The sequence below is a fragment of the Bos taurus genome, chromosome 2, assembly GCF_002263795.3.
Source record: "Bos taurus isolate L1 Dominette 01449 registration number 42190680 breed Hereford chromosome 2, ARS-UCD2.0, whole genome shotgun sequence".
NCBI lineage: Eukaryota > Metazoa > Chordata > Mammalia > Artiodactyla > Bovidae > Bos > Bos taurus.
In genome coordinates this window covers 31,506,188-31,527,071 of record NC_037329.1, presented here as the reverse complement: position 1 = coordinate 31,527,071, position 20,884 = coordinate 31,506,188, and the positions used below count along the sequence as shown (strand labels likewise).

General features: G+C 36.4%; 1 protein-coding gene across 5 annotated transcripts in view; it reads right to left on the bottom strand.

The window, feature by feature from the left end:
- COBLL1 (cordon-bleu WH2 repeat protein like 1) overlaps positions 1-20,884 on the bottom strand; it is a 167,905-nt gene that overhangs the window by 70,772 nt on the left and 76,249 nt on the right. The window lies entirely within an intron of this gene.

Below are 20,884 nucleotides of genomic sequence, written 5' to 3'. Positions count from 1 at the left end.
AAGACTGCAACAGCCAGACCAGTTCTCCTACCCCAAAAATGACTGATAGATACATGCGAAATTAGAATAAAGTTTGATGACTCTTCTAGTACAGGTATGCAGATGATACAGCTGAAGCTCATAGGAAGAGAAACCTGTGTAGCAATCCAGAAATGTTTGACAGATGGGAAACATGAGTTGAGTTTGGGGAATGAATAGAAACTCACAGGAAAAGACAAGAAATAATTGATATTTTAGCAGGGAAAAGCAAATCGAACCATGAAAGAAAGTGGTACTTCTCAAACTTGAAGAGTTTGGTAAAATTCCATAGAGAAGCCAAAGGAGAGGAGAAATCAGTGAATCAATGAAAAAGTTTTTATAAATAAGAGAATTCAGCAAGGTAGCTTGGCACGAAGTGAGCATGCCAACATCAATAGCCTATGTAAACATAAGCAAAACCCAAAGTATAATGAAAGAGAAAACTTCTTTTACATTAGCAACAAAAATAAATTGAAAAATTATCATAGTAAATACAACAAGGATTTTGAAAAATCTATATGAAGAAAATCTTAAATGCCAAATATTCAGCTTGGATTTTTCCCTTCGACTCCAGATTTGTAAATCCAATGCCTACTTGACATCTGGACTCAGATGACTGACTGGAATCTCCAACTTAATTTACCTTCCAATTCCTCTTCACAGCTCCTCCAAACCAAATGATTTACTCTCCAAGACTTCCATCTCAGTAAATCATAATTCTTTCAGTTGCTTGGGCCCCAAATCTCCTCTTTCATACACATACAATCCAATTCATTGACAAATTCTGCCAGCTCTATATTATAAATAGACCCAGAATCCATCAACAACCTTGACTACGAAATACCTCCGTTCAAGCTGCTCTTGGTCTTCCCATTCCCAGCCTTGTCACTTTACACTCTATTCTCAACATAGCAGCTGGAGTGATCCTCTTAAAATGTTAAGTCTGGTCACAGAACTTCCTTTCCCACCCTTCGATGGCTTCTGACCTCACCTGAAATAAGATGTAGAGTTTTATAATCTGTCCGCCCTTACCCTAGCCTCTCCAAGCTCCTCTCCCACATTCTTCCCAGGCTCACTGCACTCCAGGCCTATGACTCTTGCCTTTTCCTTGAACACATTTAGGACAGTTCTTACTCAGGCCTCTCTAAGGGGTCTGTCCTGACCTTAAGATAACACCTCTATTTCTCTGCTTTACTTTTGTCTGAGGGCTTATCAGCAACTACCATTCTTGCTTATCATGTCTCCTTCCATTAGTAATTAACCCCATGAGTACAGGTTCTTGTCTCCCCTGTCTAGTGTCACACATAATTGCTAATATGTGAAATCTCTAGAGCAATGTCTGCTACACAGCAGGCACTCATATCGCTAAATGAATGAATTCTGTGAATACTTCCCATAAGATGAGGTACCTAAGCATGTAATTAAGAAGGAAAAAAGTCGTACCACTAAGGTACATCAGAATTAGCTGTGTTGGATTTTAGAAACAAATTATGTTTTATTTTTAAGAAGATGAATATTGAAAATTATGCAGTAGTTTTATTAGCAAAGGATAACTGAGAAGTTTAGGGCTTTAGAGGAGTTTCATGAGAAAGGTCAGATGACAAGTCCAACTCTCTACAGGCACAGAGGTAGAGCATCAGGAACAACCTTGCACACAATGAACCTGGCTTTCAAGAGACGTGGTACCATAGAAGGTCTAATAGGCACCGCCTTCTACCAGTCACCTCCCTATCTCCTGCTTTCATCTTTGAAGGTACCTTCCCATCTCCAAGTGCTCCTCCTTCTGGTCTCTGTTTGAATGCCCTCCCTGTTTTCCCTGCACTGACACATATTATCTATCCTTTGAGGTCGAGATTGAATCACAATTCCTTGTGACATTTTCCCTGTCTATTGCACACTGCAATGAATTCTAACAGTTTTAATGTTCTGTATATATGTGACTGTCTCATTTCCTAAGCTTTGAGTCTATGATGAAAATCCACCTTAAAGGTAAGCCAACCTAAAAGAAAAAGCAGAACGAAGCATTTGTTGGAATATTTTTTACATGGAACATCTATTAAGATCACTTCAGTGTTCCCTATGATTATAATAAAGCATTTGTCACCTTTAGCCCTGAAAAGTGGCAAGCATATTGAGAATCAAACCAAGATCCTTCCACAATGAATCAGAAATTCAACAGGGAAGATGCAATATGTAGGTAATTAGGCTTCCCTGGTGACTCAGAGGGTAAAGCGTCTGCCTGCAATGCGGGAGACCTGGGTTGAATCCCTGGGTCGGGAAGATCCCCTGGAGAAGGAAAAAGCAACTCACTCCGGTACTCTTGCCTGGAAAATCCCATGGACAGAGAAGCCGATAGGCTACAGTCCATAGGGTCACAAAGAGTCGGACACGACTGAGCAACTTCACTTTTCAAACAACAAATACAAAGGAAAAAAATATATATAACAGGTAACCTTGAAAATTCAGAGCAATGAGAGCAAGCTAAAATCCTCTGTGAGGATGAGAAGGCAGATATCAAGGTATACTTCAAAGAAAAAAGAAAAGCGACTCAGTTTGTGAAAGAATAGTAGTATTTAGGAGGTAGAGGCTGTAGGTTCGTCTATGCGTTAGTTCCCAACTGTGATCCGTTTGCATTAAACTCAGGAATGTGTCTATCTAAAGTTTGCTCACTATATCCTATAGTCTAGTGAAAGGAATACCACACAGAGGCCTGGATTGGGCCTGAATCCTAAGTAGCTTTAAGACTTTTAACTTACTTGACCTTTTACTCACCAGCAAAAATTTTTTAAATGCCTTTCACTTACTCACATACTTCCCAATGTTTTAAATGTTTTAGTTGAGATGCTTTGAAGTGACAGCAAAATTAGGTTAAATGTCACCCAAAGGCAAAGTATAGTAAAAATAATCAAAGTTTTTAGCATAATCTAAGCAAAGGAAATTCTGGTAAAGAGAGTAACATATCAACGTGCAATAACAACTATCATTTATGGCTTATGAATGCTAGTTTTTATTAATATATTAAAATTATAGTACCATAACCGCCATTGAAGTCCCTACACCTCTTTTAAATAAGAATGATGTTTGAACCAGTTTAATCCTCTAGGGATTTCCACTTAAGCTCCTCTTCACCAGTGGCCTAGTTTGACTCCGTTTCTGCTCCTCAGAGGCCACTACTTTCAACAGTAACAACAGCAAATTTTATACAAGGGTGGTGGCTGCTGCTGCTGCTGCTAAGTCGCTTCAGTCGTGTCTGACTCTGTGTGACCCCATAGACGGCAGCCCACCAGGCTCCTCTGTCCATGGAATTCTCCAGGCAAGAATACCAGAGTGGGTTGCCATTTCCTTCTCCAATACTGAAAAGATATTTAAGATAGAAATATTTTCTATGTCAAGGCAAAAATCCATTAATCGAGCCCTAAAAATAACAAGCCATAGTAAAATTATTGCTTAAGCATTATTTTACTCATTAAAATTATCTCAATATTATATTCAATTTTCACAATGAAAATTAAGGTACAATCCCACAATATGAAATAACATGTCTTTAAAATACCCAAATTTAACTTTAACACAGAATTTAAGTGGTATCCTATTACTACTACTGATCAATTTTTTTTATCATTTGATCTAAAAAGTACTTCAAAATCATGTATCCACTGCAATCATCTCTCCATCCCTGTCAATATTAGTATCTTTAAGATAAAAGAAAAGGAATAAAAGAGAAGCTCAGCAAAACAAGTGTCTACTCAAACACCTCTACTTGGCTTGAAAGAAAAAAAGCTTTCAGTTGTATTGGGTTGGCCAAAAATATATTTGGGTTTTTCCATAAGATATTATGGAAAAGACTGAACAAACTTTTTGGCCAACCCAATATGAGCTCTATTTGCATTCTTAATAAGCTACTCAAGTCCAGTGGGGTCTCAATTGATTGCTATATTTATATTGTATCCTTAAAGATTCAGAGAAATACTACACAAAAATACAGCTTTGATATTAAAAAAAAAATGTAAGAATAAAATGTCCTAACAGTAGGTTTTTAAAGTATTGAATTCTAATGACAAGAAATTTAAAAGCCACCCTCTCTCAGTATTGGGCTTCCCTAATGGCTCAGCTGGTAAAGAATCTGCCCACAATGTGGGAGACCTGGGGTCGATCCCTGGGGTTGAGAAGATCCTCTGGAGAAGGGAAAGGCTACCTACTCCAGTATTCTGACCTGGAGAATTTCATGGACTGGAGTCCATGGGGTTGCAAAGAGTCAGACACGACTGAGCGACTTTCACTCTCTCAATATAGAGGGCTGTACTAATCAAACATTAGAAGCATTGTAGTTAAGTGTTGACGAGGCATCCTTCAAAGCATCTGGCAATATTCTGATGGTTCCTAACTTACACATTTCAATGATAGAAACCAGTTCTTCAAAATAATTTCTTAGTGTGTCTCCCTGGGTTTAATAAAACAAGGGAAGATTATTTTAAACAAAAATCTGTTGCAATGGTGAACATAACACTGTGCTATGTGCTTGAGGGAATGCAATTAAGTGCCTTTGCTTGATGAGCCTTATAGCTAATCAAAGTAGTGATGAAAGGCAACATGGGGAGACCCAAGGCATTTTATGACTCTTAACAACATTTCTCTGGTCAAGGTCACAATCACTTTTGTGTGTTCAAATCTGATAGACAATTATACAATTCATCTCAGTCACATTTGAGTAAGCTCCTAAATTCCAATAAGGACCCATTTCACAGCTGCTCAACCCCCCTCTGCTTGGAATTCTCTTCCCTTTATCTCTTTGTGTAACAACACAATCTCCTGTTTTCTTCTTTACTGCCACTCCTCAGCCTCAATGCCCTTAGAAGTCTCCTTGTCTGACTTCTAAGTATTGGGCCACCCCAGGGTTTCTTGTCTGCCCCTTTGTCTTCTCTTTCTACAATCCTCACCCCCAAGTAATTTCATAAACTCCATGGCTTTACACATCATTTACAATTGATAACCCTCAAATGCACATCTCCAACCCTGACATGTTTACTGAGTTCTGACTTACATGCCCCCAAATTTCATGGTCTTCTCCACTGGAAAGTCCCAAAGGTATCTCAGAATCAAAACTCTTGATTCTCCTCTCTTCCCCCAATTCTCATCCAACCCTTCCCCAGGATGTCCCATCCATGGAAAAGGCTCCACGCTAACCACCTTGTTAACTCAAGCAAAAATTCTGGGCATATTTTGATTCTTCTCTATTCTATTTTCAATCCATTATCAAGTCTTGTGGGCTTTTAACTCTAAAACATAACCTGAATCTGTATACTTTTCACCAGCTTCTCTACTACACCCTGGCAATTAAGCTGTCATCTCTTGCTTGGATTGCTCCAATAGCTTCCTCACTGATCTCTCCCCTTTTCCTCTTGTTCCTTAAAATCTTCTCCTCTTGTCCCTTAAAATCTATTATTCTCTGTAGTCAAGGGGGATCTGCTAAATATGTAAATCAGATTACACCACATCTCTGACCCTTCACTGGTCTCCCAAAGCATTGAGAATAAAACCAAATCCTGTCCTGATTTACTAGCCCTAGATGAGCCAGGCTGCTGGTTCTCAAAGCATGATTTTAGAGTGGCAGCTGGGATCTTGTGAGAAAGGCAAACTCTCAGGCCCTACCCTAAAGCTAAATAATCAGAAACACTGAGGGTAGAGGCTGCAAAGCACCTTTGACAACTCTCCCAGAACTCCTGATGTAAGTGAATGTCTAAGAAATCACTGAGCCACCCCATGCCAACATCTGAGCTCCCTTCTGATTGCGTGTGTAATAGTTGCTCGGTCATTTCCAACTCTTTGGGATCTCATGGACAATAGTTCACCAGGCTTCTCTGTCCATGTAATTCTCCAAGCAAGAATATTGGAGTGGGTTGCCATTCCCTTCTCCAGAGGAGCTTCCCAACCCAGGGATCGAACCTGGGTCTCCGGCATTGCAGGCAGATTCTTTACGGCCTGAGACACAGTGGAAAGCCCTGGGAAGCCACTCCTATTACTAGGCTACAGCTCACTGTAGCTCACCCTGGCCTTCTTTCCTTTCCTTCACATCTGAGGATTTGTAGAGCTACTCCCTCTGCCCCAAATACTTTTAACTACAGAACTTCAAACTGCCTGTGCCTTCAGCTCTTTCAGATCAAATAATATGACAAATTTCCTTGTCATATAGGTATTCTCTGACCACTCAGAAAGGCGCCAATTCCTATACCCACTCTTCTCAGCCCAGTCTTCACCCAGTGGTGCTCAAATTTGGCAACAGAATGAACTCATTTTGGAGTTTTATAAAATGCCAATGCCCGGGTCCCGTGCCCAGAAATTCCAATTTAACTGGTTAGCAGGATTTTTTAAATCTCCCCAAAGGATTCTCAAGGGCAGCCAATTGATAACTACAGGTCTAGCATAATGCCTGACAGATAGTAGGTATTCATTTAAAGTTAATGATTTACATTCCTAATGACTTTGCAGAGTCTGAAACACCCCCTGAAGGTTGCTATTTAGGTCAATCAAGTTTGTGTAAATCAAGAAGGTCTCAGTGAAGGTAACAAATTTTAACAGTATGCCTGAAGTTTAGTAACAACTTTTCCAAATTAAAATCTTCATTATATTTTTGCTTCTTTTTCTCTAAGAAGGAAGTTCCTTATGAAAGGAAAGAAAACATAAATTTCCCTTGATATTTTTCACTAAGTTACAATTTATACACAGAAAAACATAAAATATAAACGGATACATTTTCACATATATGTGAATGTGGAATGTGGAACCATCATACAAAGATTAAAGTAGGCAAATGTATCTATAAATTAAAATTAAATATTAAATTTCTCATATCTGTGCCATAAATGTTGCAACTTCAGCTTGTCTCAGGGTTTTCTAAATATCTTATGTGGGATGTTTGTTTTATGCACAGTTAAGAAAGTCAAACATCAACAAGAGGAGAAATGAGGAAAGCCTTCACTAGCAAAGAACATATCAATGGAGAAGATACAAAATTCATCAAAACAAATGAGCAAAGTTGAAAAAACAGACTTGAAAGCAAAGTAAACAGTGAGTCAAAAGACAGTCATCGGCATTAATTGGTCACCCACCGTGTCCTTCAGTGCTATAGAAAGAATCTGGGTAGATTAAAGAAATACCGCATGAGGTCCTCTGACACCAGTAGCTTAAAAATGCAGTGAGTCCAAGCAAGCAATTTTAAAGATATCCTAAATGGGCCCTACAAAACTAACTTAACTGAAGCTTATCTAGTTCTAGAAACTGTGCAAATGTTTTACACAGATAATCCCTTAACAAGTGCTATTCCTTTTTGAAAAAAATTAGTATCTTATTAAATTCTTAAACCGTATAGAGATTAGTAGGTAATTTTTTTCAAAATAAAGTGTAACTCCAAGCTACCCCATTCACTCTGTGCATTAGGCTTTTGCTCTATAATAAAATGTCAGTAGCAACTGGGCTTAGCATCATTTACTGAAAGCTTCCTTTGAACTTCATATTGCTGCCTTGCAGGCAATGTACATGGAAACGTTGATGCAGTTTATGAAAATTAGTCTGAAAAGGTAAATAAAAAATGTGATTGACAATACAACTTAAAAATTCAAAAATGATGGGTAGAGAAAACTACACAAAACTTCTTGGGCTTCTTTTTTATTTGCCACATAATAATTAAATATAAAAAGCCTTATATATTAATATTTCCACTTTTTAAAGAGGTTACTTATTAAATTTAAGACAGAAAAATCATCCACAATTGGATTATTTTATGTACTAGCTTCTCTGAAATAACAACAGTAAAAGTTAAAAAAAAAAATTTTTTTTACCCCCAAAAGGAAGTTAAAATGTTCTTAGTTTGCAACCTAGATGTCCTTCAGTAGGTCAATGGATAAATAAACTATGGTACATACAGATAATAAAATATTACCCTATCATTTCCACTTTTTTCACTAAAAAAGAAATGAACTATTAAGTCATGAAAAAAACATGGTGGAGCCTTAAATGTATATTACTAAATACAAGGAGCCAGTCTGAGAGGGCTGTATATTGTATACTTCCAATTATATTACATTCCAGAAAAGGCAAACATATGAAAAAGTGAAAAACACCAGTGGTTGGCAGGTGTTTTGGTGAGAGATGAATAGGTGGAATGCAGAAGATTTTTAGAGTAGTGAAAATACCCTATATGATACTATGAAGATGAATACATGTCATTATGTTTTTCTCAAAACCTGTAGAATTGAACTTTTCTGGTGGTACAGTGGATAAGAATCTACCTGCCAATGCACAGGACATAGGTTGAATCCCTGGTCCAGGAAGATTCCACATGCCGTGGGGCAGTTAAGCCCATGTACCACAACTACTTAAGCCCATAATCCTAGAGCCTGTGTGCCAAACAAGAGAAGCCACCGCAATGAGAAGCCTGTGCACTGCAAGGAAGAGTGGCCCCTCCTCACTGCACCTAGAGAAAGCCCACGTACAGCAGCAAAGACCTACCGCTACCCAAAATAATTTCTTTACAAAAATCTGTAGAATGCATATCAAAAGTGATTACTAATGTAAACTATAGACTTAGGTGATTGTAATGTATCAGTGTAGGTTCATCAGTTGTGACAAGGGTACCATTCTGGGGAGAATGCATGTGTAGGGGCAGGGCTATATGGAAAATCTGTATCTTCTGCTTAGCCTTGCTGTAAACCTAAAACTACCCTAAAAGTATTAAGTCTTCAAAAAAAAAAAAGAGTTCTTAGTTCAAATGTTTTCTTAATTTTAATCAAGCTAGGTAAGGAACTGAAGAACATTAAATGTGGATATTATAATTATTAAAATATATGCACACATGCATATTAAACAGTAGGAATGTATATGTCAGCCAAGCAAGCACACTGGTAGACTAACCAACCCTAAAATGAAAGCATAAGATGCTTTTGAATCATAACCTCAATAACCTACTCTCAAATATGTACTTTTTGGTAAATATTAAACAGCACTTAGTCCTTAGTCTCTGTTAAAGTTTTAAATCTATGTTTGCGAATGGTGTCTGTTGTCATAAACCATGTTCAAAGGCATAACATTCACTGCCTATTGATAAAGAAAAATCCTAGGAATGAATTTTCCAAGTTAAGTTTCCTAGCTATAAGCTTTGTCAAACACTGGCTAGAAAAACTACTTAGAAACAGTGTCTCAGAATTTACAAAAGTTAACCTAAAATTGATCTAAATGTAAAATATAAAATTATAAAATGTTCAGGTCAAAACATAGGAGAAAATCCTTGGGACCAAGGCTTAGGCCAAAGGATCTCAGACATGACAACAAAGATGCAACGCAGAAGATATTTTAAAATATCGGTAAACTGAACTTCATCAAAAACTAAAGCCTTTTGCTCTGTGAAAGACCAAGTTAACAGGATGAAAAGACAAGCCACAAACCAGGAGAAATTATTTCTAAGACACATGCCCAACAAAAAGTCATATTCAGAATATATAGTTTTCAAAATGCAATGGCTAAAAAACAAAGAATCCAATCATTAAATAGGAAAAGATTTGAACACTTCACCAGAGAGGAGGTAAGAACGGCAAACAGGCACATGAAAAGATGTCTGACACTATTATTCATTTAGGGAAATGCAAATTAAAGCTATGATGAGATACCACTACCCACCTAAATCAAAACCACTGATAATATCAAATACAGACAAGAATGCAGAGAAACTAGATCTCTCATAGATGTCTTGAACAAAGTGAATGCAAAGTGGTATGGCCACTTTGGGAAAGAGTTTGGCAGCATAATATGAAACTAAACGAATGCATACCATTGACCCAGCAATCTCCTCCTGGGTATTGACATGAGAGAAATGAAAATTTATGTTTGCATAAAACCTGTACCTGAATGTTTATTGCAGCTCTCTTCATAACAAACCCAAACAGGCAACAACCCAAATGTCCTCCAACGTGAGAATAAATAAACTGTGATGCATCCACACAATGGAATACTGCTGCTGCTGCTGCTGCTGAGTCGCTTCAGTCGTGTCTGACTCTGTGCGACCCCAGAGACGGCCTCCTACCAGGCTCCTCCGTCTCTGGGATTCTCCAGGCAAGAACACTGGAGTGGGTTGCCATTCCTTCTCCAATGCATGAAAGTAAAAAGTGAAAGTGAAGTCGCTCAGTCATGTCCAACTCTTAGCGACCTCATGGACTGCAGCCTACCAGGCTCCTCCGTCCATGAAATTTTCCAGGCAAGAGTACTGGAGTGGGGTGCCATTGCCTTCTCTTCCTTAGCAATAAAAAGCAAGCCTTGATATACATCATCTTGGATGATCTCAAGGGCATTATGCTGAGGGGGTGGAAACCAGTCTCAAAAGGTTAAGTACTATATGTTCTATTTATATGAGTCTCATAGTAACAAACTTATGGTCATAGAAGACAGATCACTGGCTGCCAGGGTTGGAGGCAGGGTGTAACCATTAAGAGTAATATAAGGGAGTGCCTTTGTGGTGATGCAACAGTTCTGTATTCTGCTGTGGAATGCCACACACATTTACACATGTATGAAAGTTTCATAGAATTATAAATCAAGACAAATTTTTTAAAGTAAAGAATGCATGTAAGAGGTGATACAAATCTAAATAAGGTCTCTATGTGAGTATTGTACCAAAGTCACTTCCCTGATTTTGATAACATACTGTGGTTATGTAAGATATTATCATCAGGGGAAGCTTGGGGGAAGGCAAAGGGAAACCTCAGCATTATTTTTGCAATTTCCTCCAAATCAAACTATTTAAAAATAAAACTATACACAATTTCATTTACAATAAAATTATATCTAAGGTAGCGATTCTCAAAATTCAATGAACATTAGAGTTATCTATGGAACTTGCTTTTAATACAGATCTGCTTGAGTGGGCCCACATTATACTTTTTAAAATAGAATCTGAATATGGGGTCCTAATCCCATCCACTAGTGGTCCAGCACATTACAGTTTGAGACCCACTGGACTAAAATAAAGGAAAAGGTATCAGAAAGAAAAATGATGATTTCCATCAATACATACTGTTCTATTTAATGGCTAATTACTAAAGAAGTCTTACCCACACAGAACCTCATTCACAGACATCTTACTGAGTGAAGAGACTCTCATTTATAGAGTAAATGAAAGACATACAAATAAAACCAATACCTGATCTATTTTTTTAAATGCAAATATCAATATTCATAACCCAAATCTTTTATATCAATATAGAAGGGAAAATGCTGGCATTAAAAAAAATGTTATTAAAACAAAGGCATGTAGGGGAAACATTCTCAATAAGAAACACAGGTCACATTTTTAAATGTCTATTAAAGGTCCTTACCTGTGCTCCTATGTAAAACCACTGTAGTTGGCAAATTACACACACATACATAAGCATGAACACATTTGATCTAAAAGCTTCTTTTTTTGAAAAATAAAGCATTAAAAAGATCAACCTAGACATTACTTCATATACAACAAATTAAGAATTAAAACCCAAGAAGTCTACCAAGACTTCCATCAATTATCCCCTCACTAAGCAGCCCAATTTTCAAACTCAGACCAATGGTTTTTGCATTTCTATTGGGGAGTCTTTGTGCCAAGGACCCACTGGTTCCTTTCACTTTCCTCAGGGAGAATGACTGGCAGTTTCACACTGTCTTCCATCCATCTTATTACCAGGAAAAATGTAGCAGTATAACAGAATAAATCAAGTCTTAGAACACCTAAAGCTGCTAATTTCTGAAAGACTGCTAATCTCTATCTCAAACAGTTGCTATAAACTCTAAAATGCTAGCTCCCTTGCTCTCAGCTCTGTGGAAAACTAATTCAAAACAATTCAAAAGGATGAAACATTAGTCATTTTGTTCAGCTGTTTAATAATTATCAACATATTAATTATCAAAATCTAGAATGTGGATAGTCTACAACCCAGTTTCTCTAACAAATTGACAATGTGGGGGGAAAGATGAGGGGGTAAGAACTGATATAGTATGAGAGAATTAAATGACATAAACACCAAAGTAATGTGTGAAACTGAATCCAATTTGGACAAAGCGAACATTAGAGAAATTTAAATAAAAACTGGGTATTAGATGATATGCAAAAGGAATTGTTAATTTTGTTGGGTATAATAATACCGCAGAAGGTATGTTTAAAGTCTTTATTGCTTCTTCTACTCAAATAGTCTTAGTAAGTGCTTCAAGCAAGCAAGGATCATCATTTTTCTTTCTAATATCTTTGCCTTAACTTTAACACATCTCAAGCCCTAAGCACTCACTAAGCAACTTTCTGTCTCAGTACACTTGCCTTTTTGGACATTTCATACAAATGAGATCATACAATATGTGTCCTTTTGAGTTTGGCTTCTTTCAGTGACCACAACCTTTTGAGGTTCATCCATGTTGTAGCATGGTATCTGTACTTTTTTACTCTTTATTACCCGATAGGATTCCTTTATACGAATATATAACATTTTATTTATCTACCAATTGATGGATACTGAATTGTTTGTACTTTTTTCTATTTACTATTGTAAATAATGCTACTATGAACATTTATAGGCAAATCTGTACACATCCATTCTTGGTACAGTATGTCGTTCATATGAAGACTTTACGAACTAATACAGTCTCTTCCTAGTATTCCTAGTACTCAGTATAACTACATGCATGTCCATACTCCGTGTAATAATTCCTCCCAAATCCCACAGGCATAAGGAAATAGTTTAAAGCCAAGATTCCTCAACATTATTTGAAGTCACTGGCACTTAAAATTAACACATAGTTACAAAAGACCAATAAGTATTCAAGAATTATAAGCCACATGTAGACTATACAAAACACAGCTTCAGACACAAACTGATTATCCAAGAAACATTTCGACTATAATTAAAACAGCTCAGACCATAGGGCTTCCCGGGTGGCTCAGGGATATACAAGCATCCGCCCGTAATGCAAGCAACAGGAGTTCAATCCCTGAGTCAGGAAGATCCCCTGGAGAAGGAAATGGCAACCCACTCCAGTATTCTTGCCTGGAAAACCCCATGGATAGAGGAGCCTGGTGGGCTATATAGTCCACAGGGTTGCAAAAGAGTCGGACATGACTTAGCAACTAAACAACAACAAGGACCATAAGATTCTGCTTTTCCATTAACTATAATGAATAATATAATTAAACTTATTTGTTTTTAGACAAGATACAAAGTAATAATCATTGAATAGACTAACATATCTAACAAAGGAAGAGGTAGTTGGTATAATGAAAACTCAGTATAACTACATTTAACTTATATACTGACTTCACTACCTAAACACAGAAAACATAGGATTCCCCGCTAGGTATTGCTTATATAACAAAGTATGGTTCAAAACTATACTTTTATCAGTTCAGTTCAGTCACTCAGTCATGTCCGACTCTTTGCGACCCCATGAATCGCAGCATGCCAGGCCTCCCTGTCCATCACCAACTCCTAGATAAAACTACATAAATGTTTTTAGTATTTTTCTCATATATTTAAAGTTTTCATTAGGAGAAAAAAATCTATTGCATTTCTAAATATATAAATAGAATAGATATCAATGTTCTCTTACAGAAAACAAAAGTTTGAGAATAGGGATTTAGGAAAAGGATCAAAAAGCAATGCAAATATAACAAAAACCCTTTAAAATTTCTAATCAGTAGGTTATTTTAAAAAGCCATTTAAAGTGAGAAATCAAAAGTTCAAGGAAACCTTGAGCATTGTAACTTAAAATACACGATAAATTAATTCTTGATCTTTGTTGCAGAGTGAAATGTTTATATTTGCAACTGTACCCACTTACTGAATTTTCAGCTTGTCCTTCTTACATAAGCAGCACATAATGGCTTGCCACCCACTTCCAATTTTTTTTAACTTTGTCAAGGATTTCAAGACACCTGCAAGCAATTCGAACGCAAATTCCTTGATTTTAGCATTTTGTTTCATTCCTTCAGTTGCCTTATTACATGTAATTCAACAGTACATTTTTTGGAGGGGTGGGGTAGCTGGCTCACCAAAGACTCTTTCTTCAGTATTTAACTTGGCTTTTATCAGACAACTGTTACTGAATTCAAATCATATGTCTGTCATATTTAGGTTAATTACATTATTATAATAAGTAATTATAAAAACAGGCCTTAACAGGTTAGGAAATAGTCAAAGCAAATTTTTGATGAAATATAACAAGGGGCATGTGCAGGCAATGTATTAATAGCTTACTGACTTTGGGAGTTCATTGTGCCAAAGACAGCCACTCGGCACGTTTCACTAAGGGAATGGAAAGTTTATTTGACTCAATGAATGAGCTGTCTGAAATTTAAGAGCTTCGACAGTATTACTAGACATAAGATTGCTGGAAAACTCTGACCCATACACAGACAAACCTTTAAGACACTGTGGCCCAAAACTCAATTTGTTAGTTCATCCAAACACTTGAAGTCCAAGCAAAAACCACACCAGCTGTCTCTTCATTTACCGCTTAATTTTGTAAGAAAGATAGTGAAAAATGAGAACACTATGGATCAGTTCACACACGTCAGTTCAGTTCGGGCACTCAGTCATGTTCAACTCTTTGCAACCCATGGACTGCAGCATGCCAGGCCTCGCTGTTCATCACCAACTCCCAGAGTTTACTCAAACTCATGTCCATTGAGTCAGTGATGCCATCCAACCATGTCATCCTCTGAGGTCCCCTTCTCCTCCCACCTTCAAACTTTCATCAGCATCAGGGTCTTTTCCAATGAGTCAGCTCTTTGTATCAGATGGCCAAAGTATTGGAGCTTCAGCTTCAACATCAGTCCTTCTAATGAACACTCAGGACTAATCTCCTTTAGGAGGGACTGGTTGGATCTCCTTGCAGTCCAAGGGACTCTCAAGAGTCTTCTCCAACACCACAGTTCAAAAGCATCAACTCTTTGGCACTCAGCTTTCTTCACAGTCCAACTCTCACATCCATACATGACTACTGGAAAAGCCATAGCCTTGACTAGATGGACCTTTGTTGGCAAAGTAATGTCTCTGCTTTTTAATATGCTGTCTAGCTTGGTCATAATTTTTCTTCCAAGGAGCAAGCGTCTTTTAATTTCATGGCTGCAGTCACCATCTGCAGTGATTTTGGAGCCCCCCAAAATTAAGTCAGCCACTGTTTCCACTGTTTCTCCATCTATGTCAGAAATGATACTTTTTTCTCTTAATAGAATAACAATCTAAGCAGTAGTAGGATAAAAATACATAAGTATAACTCTCCAGAAACCATCATTTTAAAGTTATGTAGAAATAATCCCTTTTATCCAAGGAAGAAAGACATGAAACAATCCAGTTCTCTTCCCTGCCCCCACTCCCCACATTGAAGTATAGTTGACCCACAATACTTCAGGTGTACAACAAGTGACTCAGCCCCACACACACATGCGCACGCGCATTCTTTACAGATTCCCATCCACCATGAGACACTGAAAATACTTCCTATGTCACACAGCAGGCCCCTGCAGTCCATCCGTTTTATACACAGCAGAGTGTATCTGTTAATCCCAAGGTCCCAAACTGATACCTCCCCCAGAAACAATCCATTTCTATTAATTAAGTGTTTTAATGACTCCTTTCAGTCCTCAAGTAAACAACTTCACCAAAGGAAGTAAAAATTTATTAAAAACTGTATTTATGCCATCATAACTAAAAATCACCATGAAATTAAAACCAAATAATATTTATTGACGAAGAATACTGACAAAGAGATAAAGGCCTCTGTGAAAGAGTTGTCCTTCCTATCTCCTTAATTATCTTTAAGGTGTTTATTTGTTGTAAGCATATAGTGGCACACTAAACAAAAGACCCTCGTTCACAGACCATATCCTTTTCATACAGTGATGGTCATGTTCAAATGGCTTGTTGTACATGGTCACATTTCTGATTAGTGATTAGTGAATGGGAGCTCACTGAGTCAAGGCACTTTACTCTCTTTTTAGTGCTATATCCTGAAGGATCTAGGAAACTTTGGGCACAGAGAAGGTGCTTAATAAAATAGTGTTCAATGAATGGATTCTCTCTTTCAGATAAATAACGTACACATGCGCATCAGGTGCTTAACCATCTTCCTAATTTTCTAAAAAATATCCAAATTTCTTAGAAGCATACTGGGATAGGATATTTGATGTATTTGGTATGAAATGACAATTTCCTTTGACCATTTGACCCTGATTCACAGAAAAACTTATAAAAGGAATAAATTATCCTCAGTCCTACAAAACTCTGATCGTCTTTAAGCAATGTATAAAAATAACCAATCAACACTTAGACTCCTTCCATCTATCAGAAAGTCATTTATATTTGTTAGTGTTTTCTTACATTGTCAGGCAACTCTTCCCAAGAAATTATTTTATACGTAGTTTCCCATAATCATCAGCAAATAAGAATGTATTTTATATTTCAGTTTGTGAAAAAAATCAAATCATAGATTAATTAATTAAAATGAGCACTTTTAATGTAGTAATCATAAGTTAAAGGTAATGATACAGGAGAAAGACTCTGAACCAGGAGACAAAGAAACACTAGGTCTCCCCGCATACACTCCCATACAACAGGTAATTATTCAGCACCTAGACTATCTTATTGCCTGTTCATACTGTTCATTGTGGTGCTGGAGAAGACTCTTGAGAGTCCCTTGGACTGCAAGGAAGTCAAACCAGTCAATCCTAAAGGAAATCAACCCTGAATATCCATTGGAAGGACTGATGCTGCAGCTTAAGCGCCAATACTTTGGCCACCTGATGCAAAGAGCTGACTCAGTGGAAAAGACCCGACTCAGTGGAAAAGACCCTGAAACTGGGAAAGATGGAAGGCAAAAGGAGAAGAGGGTGGCAGAGGATAAGATATTAGATAGCATCACCAATTCAATGGACATGAATCTAGGCAAACTCCAAGAAATAGTGAAGGACAGTCTAGTGTGCTGCAGTCCATGGGGTCGCAAAGAGTTGGTTGGATGTGACTTAGAGACTGAATGACAACAGTTCATTTCCAAGCTTGTTTCCTTTCTCTGATGCCATTCTGTTGCTGAATCTCCTACTATGTACATCCAGTACTGGTCAAACAACTACTGAAGTCTTAAAATTCTACTTAAAGTGACAGTTTGAAAAGAAAAAACACTGTATGACTCTATCCAATAAATACAATTTATTTTCACTGAAAGAAGCACTGACTCAGCAAAAGAAAACCCTGAGACATGTATATGCTAAAGACTAACTTCATCAGAACCGTGCCTTTGTGCTCTATAAAACCACAATCCTTTCAAATAGGAAATTACTCACATGCTAAAAGGTAAGTTTTGTGTCATCTGCATAGTTTAAGCAACCCAAAATACTATTCCAGGCCTTCCCAACTACCATGTATTCATTTCCACAAAAAGGTAGCTAATTTACCATAGAAATACAATAAAATCCATTGCAGTTCTTCCTCCTGAGAAACAACAGAAGGAAATGACAAAGAAATATACAGTAGTCTCATTTATATAAACTTTCCCTGAGGAAATAGGTGGAACTAGAAACAAAGGCATATATAACATGCCAAGTACTGGTGGTCAATACAGCACAGTCTTAGCAAAGATTTTGTTCAAAAATAGCTCTTAGAATATCAAAGCCATTAAAACAACTTTTTTTTAGCAGAAGAATTCTGGTATAATAGGTGTGGTCCTGTTATGATAAATGCCAAGATAAAGGAGCTAAAATAATAACAACACATTCACTTTTTGACCCTAAAATAAAAACGTATTAGATGTATTTATTGCAGCGATCTCACAAAAAGACCATTACATTCTTTTTGTCCCCTAAATTTCTTAAGCACCAGTCCCATGTTATTTTTACATTTAGGAAAACTAAAAATGTAAAAAAAATAACGACTAGAAAAGATAAAGAATGTTATATTTTATCTCACAAGCAAAACTAACCTTTTTTCTATTTCTCTTTTATAAACTATTGCATGATAAACTATTGCATGTTTTCATGAATTAGATGAGATATAATGTATCTGCACTTCAAAAAATGACAATTAACTTTGACCAACAACCTTTTTTCCAATTCACTGTGAAAACTGGAAAACTATCTTTAGTGATTCCATGAGAGTAATTCTCAAACAAAAAAAAAGCCCTTATCAAATGTAATCAGTCATCACTTTAATACTTCATCATTTTTGTTTGTTTATACAACAGTTTTACATTGTTTTCCAAAGAGTTTCTCTTTGAGAAAAAAAAAATGGGTAGGTACATATTTTATAAATGTTAATAAAAACGATTAACAAACAAATTACTCTGACAAACAGAACCATCAGTGGAATTTCCATATGACTTGAGAGTTTATTTAATAACAGAATTGCCTATAGGCTGAAGTTTAATAAAAAGGAAAGAGGGGAACGCTAGTCATTACAAGGGACAGCATTGTGGGAAGGTTGAAACAGTAGGGTTCAAAAAACATGCGTTTCTAGTTGTGTATGGTTTATAGACTAACCACCGCAATCTGTCTTTGTACAAGTAACTCTTGTCTTTGTTTTGACAGTTAATGAGTGAGAAGAACGCATCCTCACATTCCATTTAAAGTCATAACTATATAAGTCCAAGATTCCGCAGAAAACACTCACCCAAATTTAATTCTAAAGATTAATGCATAATCATTTCAAACATGAACATGGAATATAATTATATTCTTAATACTGAAAGTATAATGACTTTGGGTTAAATAATTCTATTACTCACCTTAGCTTTTCCCTTATTCCATCTGGTTCAGTAATTTGCTTTCTAAAGAGCATATGCCTAGTGGGAGTAAACAAGACACCCTAGAAGTACTCTCTCTACTTCCTTATTAATGGCATCATTAAATCTGCCTATTTATAGTCTCAACTATCTGACCTCATGGCTTACATGGATAAATGGATTTGTTTAGTTTTTAATCCTCAGTGTGTGCTTAGCAGCAATTAACCAGAAGGAGATAATAACATATCTTTTTGATCTTTAAAATAAAATATTGTGCATTTTCTATAGTTTTGACTTATGTGAACCTTAGGTATGATCATGTTTCTTTGTGAGTAAAATTAGAAAAATATAAATCTCATGTACTTATTTCTATGAGAAAAACTAAATTTGAATTACGCAAGTCAGAGTTCTACAAGGTATTTAGAAATATAGCCACTGTGAAAAATACAACCACTTTGATTCTATCAAACAAATTATTTTTCAGGTTTAAGATCTATTTTATAATAGCATGTTGATTTATAATCTGAAACACATAAAATCTTTCCTAGGGACAGATAATTGTTGTTTTTTCTCTACTCCCTACGGTTTCTATAGTCTTATCATTTCTAAGAAGACTTCTTTAACTACTAAACACCTATAAGTAATACTTTTGTGCACTGTGATGGAAAGGTTAAATTGGTGCAGCCACTATGGAAAACGATGTGGATCTTCCTCAAAAACTTAAAAATAGAACTACCATATGATCTAGCAATCTCACTTCTTGGTATATATTCAAAGGAAATAAAAGAGGATATCAAAGAGATATCTGTACTCATATATTTATTTCAACATTATGTACAATGGTTAAGACATGAAATCAAAGTATCTATCAATGGATGAACGGATAAAGAAGAGGTGGTGTATATATATCATAATATTCCATATATATAATGAAATACAATTCATCTAGGAGAAAAAGGGAAATTCTGTCATTTGTGACTACATGAATGGACCTTGAGGCCATTATGCTAAGTGAAATAAATCAGACAGAGAAGGACAAATATTTATGATATCACTTACATGTGGAATCTATATAGCTGAACTTGGAGAAACAGACATTAAATGGTTTTAACAGTGGCTAAGGGAGAACTGAGAAGGCAATGGCACCCCACCCCAGTACTCTTGCCTGGAAAATCCCATGGACGGAGGAGCCTGATAGGCTACAGTCCATAGGGTCGCAAAGAGTCGGACACGACTGAGCGAATTCACTTTCTTTCTTTCAAAGCTGGAAAAAGATACTTTCCCCTACAAGACAACAGTAGCTCATATTTTTCTTCATCTTATTATTTAAGTCATCAAACCTCCATAGATATCTACCCCCAAATTTCAGCATATACAAAAAGACTCATTTTCACATTTCGTCTAAGATTACATAATGCCAGGCATCTATTTTAGCGATGAAGTGAGTGTAATCTTTAAAAAGAAAAAATATTTTCAAAGGAAAATACTAGACCATTTTAAAAAGCAGATGATTAGAAAATGTGAAATTATTTTAAAAGTTGTACAAATCATATTTCCACATTTTTACAAAAGTACAGTACTCTAAGCAAAGTGATGAGTCAGGTTGTATTCTTTGGTTAGTTAAGTGAGTAAAGTTGTATGTAATCAAGTACCAGCCAAGTCAGAATTTCCAATAGCGACTTTCTTACATCATATGCTGACAGAGTTAATATTACATTCAGGGTCTGCTCTAAAAGTATTGTGTTAATCATTGGCGTTTTTGTTTTTTTTTTTTAATTCAGGTAAATTTGACTAAATGCTATTTTTACTCACAACCTTAAGGGATGTTAACACAGACAAGCCCCATGCCAAGAAGGTATAAGTGAAGAGCACAAATGTAGAGATCAAAATACTACATTCTAGTTTGAATTTCTCTTGTTAGATAACTTCACACCTCTGAATTTCAGCTTTCTTGTTTACTGATACTGAGTGAAGAAAACATCCAAAGAATGTTTATAAGGTTCTTGTATTTAAAAAGATAGTGATTAGTGCTTTGTAAAAGTGAAAACTCTAGATAAGTGTAATTACCATACATTCTTACTGAAAGTGAAAG